At 40.0% G+C, this 8910-nt stretch overlaps 1 pseudogene; it reads right to left on the bottom strand.

Moving 5' to 3' along the window:
• Positions 1–1813: 1813 nt before the first annotated feature.
• LOC149937609 (large subunit ribosomal RNA) lies at positions 1814–3984 on the bottom strand (annotated as a pseudogene).
• Between the last annotated feature and the right edge of the window lie 4926 nt (positions 3985–8910).

Below are 8910 nucleotides of genomic sequence, written 5' to 3'. Positions count from 1 at the left end.
TCTACATCCATTCAATTGAACAGTTGTTTACACGAAAGATCGTTGGTCACATGATCTCGTGAAGTACGGCCAAAATAAAATCAAGGTTGGAGAAAATTCGAGTGAGCTCTCAGCTGCGGTGGTGTCTGCTATAAAAAAGTGACGACGCTTACGTGAACTTATAGTGTATCCAAGCGCGTAACATGCGGATCACGGTGCGACTTTGTGAACAGCCAAATTTTAGCAAACGACGGTTTGCTCAACCATAACGAACTCCCATAAGCCTCTGCATGCAAAAATCAGCATATCGTCGTAAAAGAAGTTGCTTTTTAAAATCAGCAACCAACTTCAGGTAGGTATCTTCACCGATCTACTTTTTAATTGCTTCAATCTCCCGATGAGGGAGGATCTTTTGCAATGCTATATTGACGTGGCGAAGAGTGGGATTCAATTTAGCTTCGGCCTTAGCCAAGGCATTTAGTTCTTCAGACGTTTAACGAATTTTAGATGGCAGGTGGTGGCTTGCTTCGTACTGAGCGGTGTGCTTTGTTTGCTCATGTACCCCGCGACCTTGAGACGTCATGAATGCTCGGGTACACCATCGACACGAACGATTCATCCTCGGATTCGTCGGATGACGTGATAAAGCGTGGAAGGCGACGTCTGCGAGAAGCATCAGGTTGCGAAGAATTTACAGAGATGCTAGCGCCGGGAATGGGAGCGCTGCTTGGGACTCGAGGTACGTCAGTTTTTGAAGCGGTAGGAAGCGGCTGAGACGAGGGATGCAATATGACGAGACCATCATAATCGAAGCGCCTAGCTTCCCACATAGTCTCCAACAGTACTTCATTGAGAGGCCATGGCGTTGTACATGGTTCTTGAAGGATATACGGTCAATGAAGAGGTCTCCACACGTTGGGCAGGTATTGCTTGGCAATGCTGGGTAGTTGAATACTGCTTCCAAAATGGCTGCTACTGATATTCCTCCACTCGCCATTGCACAACAGAAAACGCTGAATGCAAGTAAACCGCAGAAAATAAAAGCGAGATATAACTTAAGTATAAATACTTGGCTGTCTGCCTGCTAGATATTAGCCTTCCCAATAAAACGAAGTTTCCGACTCTCACCACGAGGAGGTGTCAAGATCAGGACTGAAGAGAGTCATTGTTACTCCCGCCGTGTACCCGCGCTTGGTTTAATTTCTTCACTTTGACATTCAGAGCACTGGGCAGAAATCCCATTGCGTCAACACCGATCAACGGCCATCGTAATGCTTTTTTTAATAAGACATGTGTGTGTCAGAATTTAAAGCCTGGTGTACAGGTAAGATTTAAACCACACCACCGGAGGTCTCTCATCAGAATGCCCTACGCCAGCGTCTACAAGCCCGGACAGGTGACAAAACCAGCATGGGTAGCAGAACCCTACTACTGATGGTCACACCCTTGACGCAACCCAGCAGAAGGTGCAGCAATGGGACGACCACTTCTCACACAGCAGTGGGTTTGAGGGCGGACGCTCTAGCACCTCCGGCCGACACCCTACCTATGAAGGTAGAGAGTCAAACCCTTTGGAAAGAGCTCCTAAAGGGGAATGACGAGCACACAGCAGTCCAAGTAACCCGGCACAGCTGGGACTGGAGATCCCGGTGGAATCCCATAAGGCCGGGAAACAGGACCACCGTGCCCTCATACGGAGGCCCGCCGACCCACAGCAGGACCCCGACTCCCCGGTTAAGCCACCAGTTTGTTAAGACAGTCGGATTTCCCTGGTCCGTGCCAGTTCTGAGTTGGCTGTTAGTAGCCGCCAGATACGAGATCCAGCACGCCGTGCAGCTGAAGCATTCCACGGGAAGGCCCCGACAATGGTCCGACCTCAACCGAATGGTTGCCAGCCAGTCTCGCTACTTCTTACTCGGATTTTCAAGGGCCGATGAGAGTGCACCGGACTACGGAAGAGGCGCGGAGCTTTATGGAAACACCATCCTTATCTCCGGGCGAGCCGATTCTAGAGAGTCGAATCCTTACAAAGAAAAGACAACTCTTCCTGGGACTCCCATCGAAGTCTCCGAGCTCGTTTGCGTTACCGCAATGTACCCTCGAAGGGGACAATCTCCTTGTCCGGGTTCGGGAATATTCACCCGATTTCCTTTCGGTCACCAGCGAGACTTGCATTGAGAAGTCTGGCCTCGGAACGGATTTCTCCTATGCCTTAGGACCGACTGACCCATGTTCAACTGCTGTTCACATATAAACCCTTCTCCACCTCAGTCCTCAAGGTTCTTACTTGAGAATTTGCTGCTACCACCAAGATCTGCGTCAGAGGCGGCTCCAGGTGGGCTTAAGCCCAGCACTTTCGACGCGCGCCTCCGTGCCCCTCCTACTCACAGCTGTTTAAAATACAAGTATTTCGACAGTTGCGGCCGGGTATGGGGTCGATGCTGAAGCGCCATCCATTTTCAGGGCTAGTTGCTTCGGCAGGTGAGTTGTCACACACTCCTTAGCGGATTCCACCGTCCTGCTGTCTATAGCAACCAACACATTTCATTGGATCTTATAAGCGTATTGCATCGGTCCCTTTAACACGGCGTTTGGTTCAACCCACAGCGCCAGTTCTGCTTACTTCACACTCACATCCAAGTGACTATCCAGGCTTCTTACACATTTAAAGATTGAGAATAGGTTGAGGTCTTTTAGACCCCAAGGACTCTAAATCTTTCGCTTAACCGGATGAGACTGCAATCTCCGAGTGCCAGCTATCCTGAGGGAAACTACGGAGGGAACCAGATACTAGATGGTTAGATTAGTCTTTTGCCACTATACCCAGTACTGACGATCGATTTGCACGTCAGAATCGCTGCGAATCTCCAACAGAGTTTCCTCTAGCTTCGCTCTGCCCAGGCATAGTTCACCATCTTTCGGGTCCCAACGTGTACGCTCTTGCTCCGCCCCTCGAAGATGCGATCGGGACGGGCCCTTGGTGCGCCCGCGTCCACGAGGAGCGCGGGATCCCAAGGCAGCCAGCCGAACTGGCCTCCACTTTCATTACCCCTTTGGGCCTAAACAAGACCCAATGACTCGCGCACATGTAAGACTCCTTGCTCCGTGTTTCAAGACGGGTCGGGTTGGTTACCACCTGTGCAACGGCGAGTGCAGACGAATACCAGCGGAGATTGCCAGCAGCCGCTCACAGAAAGGTGAAACGGCCAAACAAGTGATAACAACTGTCCCGTCACATCGCTCCCACTTAAAGTGAGAGCTCTCGGCGTAGCTCACACAGTGCTAGAATCGTTCCCGGTCTGGCGATCGCTCACTCGTGAAACAAGCCAACTACAACACTGGCAAGCACACTCCCGAAAGAGAACGCCGCCGGCCTATATCCGGTGCCCGCTTTCAAAGACAGACATCTCTCAGTGACCAGACCGGTCGCAGCGTAGTTCGAACGGAAGGAAATGCGCCAAACGGTAAGCAGACATCGAACGCCCGGCCGACCAAGGTCTGCACCGTTGAAGATGCGCGACACTTACGGTCACGTCCGACTGAATCCCTCCGACGATCACCTTCGATGTCCCACCCGTTAACCTCTAAACGGTTTCACGCACTCTTGAACTCTCTCTTCAAAGTTCTTTTCAACTTTCCCTCACGGTACTTGTTCGCTATCGGTTTCGTGGTCGTATTAAGCCTTAGGCGGAGTAAACCGCCCACTTTGGGCTACATTCTCAAGTAACCCGACTCCAAGGAATTTTGCCTCCACCGGAGACACCAAGCGACTATAGGCCTTGCACCCTCTATGGGCGAGAGCCCCAGTCAGGGGGACTTGCGCTTAGGTCAACCTTCGGTCGCGCTATTCCTAAACATTAAATTGTCTGAAATTTTAGTTGTTGTGGAAATTTCATCTTTCACAATCACCCCAACGTGATTTAAAACAGCAAGTACAGCTAAAATAATTAGACTAAGTTATTTTTCGGGAAATTGGTGTTGCTTATAAACTTTAAATAGAGCAAAATAAGTTAAAAATAATTTTATATAGTCCATTGAATTATAAATATTTTAATTATTACGAATATTTTAATTGTTATACAGGGAATTATTTTTAATATACGGTTTATAAATGAGAGTTACTTTTTCAGTTCCGTTTAGGTGATTTTTAGAAATCAATTTGCGAATTACAGCCAGTTACACTTCCTTCAAGGTTTTACTTTGTGGGTCATTTACGGGAGTTGGAATTGCTGATTCATCGGAATGCACTAAATATCCCTGGGAAATTTCACTTAAAAACTTTATCCTGTCCTAGATGATTAATTTCAATCCGCTTTTTCTCTGAGAATCCCTTATGGGTTTGTCAAAGATGTCGAGGCAGATCTCCGGAAGTTACTTTTTTGCAAATTGCGCATGGAATGTTTGCATGACTTTCTACGGGTTTGTGTTCTGCAAATTTACGAATATATTTAACTTTAAATAGTTTAAACAATAGGACTTTATAAAGAATAAGCTACGCTTGAAGTATTGATCTAAGCTCACTCGTCCGGTAGTACGAAGAAGTTTAGTAGATTTTAATGTTCATTAATTTGGAAATATTTTAAAACTGAAATCGAAAGGATTTAATCTATGGAACTTAACATATAAATTTACGAGCAAAATATAGTTCTAGAAAATGGTTTTTTTAAACGATGAAATACTTTTGGAAATTAACGTATAATCCTTGAATTTAAGATTCGTACTTAAAAATGATTTTAATTTTAAGGTTATTCTATTCCAATATTAAACTCTAATTTTTAGAACTTATTTTAGAAATAAGTATTTCTTAAAATATAAAACGTTATTTAAAATAACATGGAAAATTAATATATAAATCTAACGTACTTTTCATTTTCGCTGATGTTTAGCCCTAATATTTGGATTTATCTTCAAATTTTACCGGGAGCTCGGGAACCGGTAGCAGGAAAATAGATAGTTCAATTTTAAAATAAATAACTTTATTGCAGAAGCAAAAACCACACCCTCTATTCGGCAACGAAGAGATTCCGCGAATGATTAACAGGTCTTTCCAGGGCAGATAATGCTCGCGGTAAGCATTTAAGTAACTAAATTGTTGTTTTAGCTAATATGCATAGATTTTGCGAACCGAGAGGCAGATGTGCTGGAACCCGATAAAAAGTCTTATCCGATTGATGTCACCAGGTTAGTTATTTTAATGATAAGGGAAATTTTCACTAAAAGTTGATGCGCGTTAGTTAAGACGAAATTGGGATTTTTTTGAAAAAATAAATAATTCGCAATTTGCTAAGTTTTCTGGTGTTTCCACTTCAAGATCCTCATAGAGGTGAAAGGATAATGTGGTTTAGAGCTTGGAATATTAATTGCGTCTCGAATTTGTAGTGAAAATCAGGAACCGGTGGTGGGAGGCACAACAACGGGAAGTTTTACGAATCTCCCCTAAATAGACAATTTATCTTTAGAAGAAATATATTTTTCACAGTAGCGAAAGCTGGACGATCTCTTCGGCAACGTGGTGCCTCCGGGAATTATATACGGTTTCATGCAGGGCAGATAATGTTTGTGGTAAGAATTTAAGGAAAGTTTAAAATAAGGCAACGCAATTCGCGACGAAGGTAAATATAATTGAATCTATTCCGCAAAAAATGCAATTTGTTACCGAATATTTAGATATAATGGCGATGTATGGATTTAAAACTTGTATAAATAATTGTACAAGAGTAACAAGTGGCACCTGTGTCGATCATATTTTTATAAAAACCAGATCCTCAAATAGCACAATAACTTCGTGCATTTTGGACACTGATTTAACTGACCATTATCCAATAATGGTCAATATTGAGCATCTTACTAATTCGGACCACATTAATGAGTCTCTGAACAAAGTAAACAACATTACTCCATCTGATAGTTTTGTTAATATTGAATAATTTAAAATTTTACTTAGTTTTAAAAATTGGATAAGTATTACCAAAGAAAATGGTGTTGATAAAGCTTTTACCTCTTTTGCTGCCACCTTAAAATTTTATATAGATTTAGCAACTGAAAATGTTAACAACAAACCTGTTAAAAAGTCTAGATACAAGTTTAAAAAACCATGGATGTCTAATTCCATTTTGATATCCATAAATAATCGAAATAATATGAGAAAACTTCTATTAAAAGAACCATTTAAACAACAATTAAAAAGTGATTACTTAAAGTATCGAATTAATCTAACAATGATTGTTAAAAATGCAAAAACGAAATATTTCAAAAACGTTTAGACAAATGTGATAATAATATTAAAAAATATGGCAGGTTATTAATGACGTAAGGTCTAAAAAATGCTCAAGATACGAAATAAAAAAACGTGTTTGATGAATCAAAAATATAATGATAGATGCGAATACACAACCAAAGGAATGTGCCTATATTTTTAATGAATATTTCTCGAGGGTAGGCTCGGATATGGCAAAGGAAATATTGAACAGTAATAGCGCAGTCACCCTAAACTCAATTGATACTCAAGATTACACAAATAGGAAATTTGTACATTCGTTTTTTCTTACTCCCACTGATGAAACTGAGATTAAATTCATTATAAAATCATTAAATATTAAATCAGTGCATCTCTGATAATATCGATAAGCGATTTTATAAGTTACCCCCTACAATATTTGGTGAACCTTAGCTTTATAAATGGAATATTTCCCGATTATTGTAAAGTGGCTATAATTGTTCCTATATTTAAATCTGGAAATAAGTCTATCCCGGGAAATTATCGACCAATATCAATGTTATGCCACCTCTCAAAAATATTTGAAAAATGTATTAAAACCAGAATGCTCTCGTATCGTACTAAAAATTCTATTATATGCAAAAATCAATATGGGTTCCAGCAGGGATTAAGCACTGATGATGCACTCTACGAGTTTTCTCGTAATATTACCATGAACATTGATAATGGAAATAAGGTTATTGCGATCTCCAAGGCGATCTCTAAGGCTTTTGACTCAATAAGTCATCAGAAAATATTATTGAAACTTGAAAAATTGGGTTTCAGAGGTGTTACTTTGTCATGGTTTCGTAGCTACTTAAACATGAGAAATCTCGAGTGAGAATTAATAAAATGTTGAGTGATGACGTCATAATAAGTCACGGAGTTCCACAAGGAAAAATACTAGGCCCAATTTTATTTTTGTTGTATATTAATCCATTGTGTGAACAAAATTGGATCTGCTCTATCACGTCTTTTGCTGACGATATTGTATTAGTGTTTTCTGACCCAGATTGGAATTCTGTTTTTTATAGAGCTGAAAATTGTTTTAATAAGGTTAAATCCTGGTTAGATAGAAATTTGTTGAGTCTGAATGTGAAAAAGACTAATTACATAACCTTTTCTATTCGCTCGAGTAATATACCATTAGACAAAACTATAATAATTCACTAGCCTAGTTACGTGTTGATAAATTCTTGCGATTGCCCTAAATTAACCAATGATAAATTCCAAAAGTATTTGGGTATTTACATTGATGATAAATTACGATGGAATATACATATTGTTAAAAAACTTAGATACGTGTGCTATAGTTTATATTTTTTGAGGAATATTCTATCATACGCAATACTAAGGAATGTTTATTTTGGATTGGTATACTCTTATATAAAATATGGCATTATCTGTTGGGGTAGTGCTTTTAAAACAAATTTACAGCCAGTAGTTCGTATACAAAATCGTATTATCAGAATTTGTTTAAAAAAACCTTTTGATTACCCCATTTTCTTGCTGTATAAAGATTTTAAAACTTTGTCTGTTGACCAGGTATATAAACTTGTAAGTTTAATTTATGTATTTAAAAACCTGAATAAGTATAAAAAAGTAGCCATGATTATCTAACAAGATTTATATATGAAAAGAAAATTGTTCCACCAAAAACTTCAAGTTGTATCGCACATAATCACGCGTTCACGTATGGTGTATATTTATATAACAATCTTCCAGGGAATATAAGAAATGAACATTCGATCATTATATACAAAAAACTTATTCGTAAATGGGTAATGGATGCTGATCTGTAGTGTGTCCGTGAGACTATCATACTTTGTTAAAAAAATTATTATTATTATTTTTTTTTGACTTGATGAAATATTTAAATTAAAAATACTAGAAATTGGAGTAATAACACCGCACAAACAAGAAATCTTATGTGGGGTTATCTAAATCAATGTATTATAGTGTGACATAATAAAACTAAATAATAATAATAAATAAAAAATTTCACGTCACTTTACATTTTAGACCGCGAAGAACTTGGACGCCCTTATAAAAACTAGTGTAAAATCATAATTTTTTCATTTACGACGAGAAATTGAAAGACGAAACATGTCTCCACTAATTTTATATTGGGTTTCAGTGAGCGACTATGAAAACTACTACTTGAATCAAATTGGACACGGATCGATCCCGGTATATAGAGGAGATGTGATGCAAAGAGGTCACTGACTTGGTAATATATTGGCGTCGGGATTTCGATCAGCCATGCCTATTTTTTAAAAGGGGGCTTCATTCCGGGGTGAATTTTTTTAAATGCCGGGGCAAAAGTAGATTCGGACGTATCGAGTGGTGTTTCCCTTCGAGAAACTTTAAAAAGCCGGGGGAAAAAAGCGTGGAAGGAAGCTTTGAGAAAAGACGCTGAAGAAGTGACGAAACTGACTGGGAATGGCCGTAAAAGGAAACGCAAAGCCAAACCTATCTTCAGTTCAGTTCGAACCAAGAAGAAGAAGAGAAGGTCGTCTCCGTTACAGAATGATATTTTCCTATTATGTCGCTTGCACACCCCAGCTCGGAAAGAAGCATTAGCTCGGAGCTTGATTTATTTCACGTACTGTACACTCAAACCGGAATAATTTGTTTCGAATAAAATCCAACTTCGAATTTCAATGAAAATCAGA

Source organism: Leiobunum rupestre, chromosome 7 (genome assembly GCF_980474605.1).
Source record: "Leiobunum rupestre chromosome 7, qqLeiRupe1.1.hap1, whole genome shotgun sequence".
Lineage (NCBI taxonomy): Eukaryota > Metazoa > Arthropoda > Arachnida > Opiliones > Sclerosomatidae > Leiobunum > Leiobunum rupestre.
The sequence above is the reverse complement of the archived record's forward strand: the minus strand, read 5'-3'. Positions and strand labels throughout refer to the sequence as shown.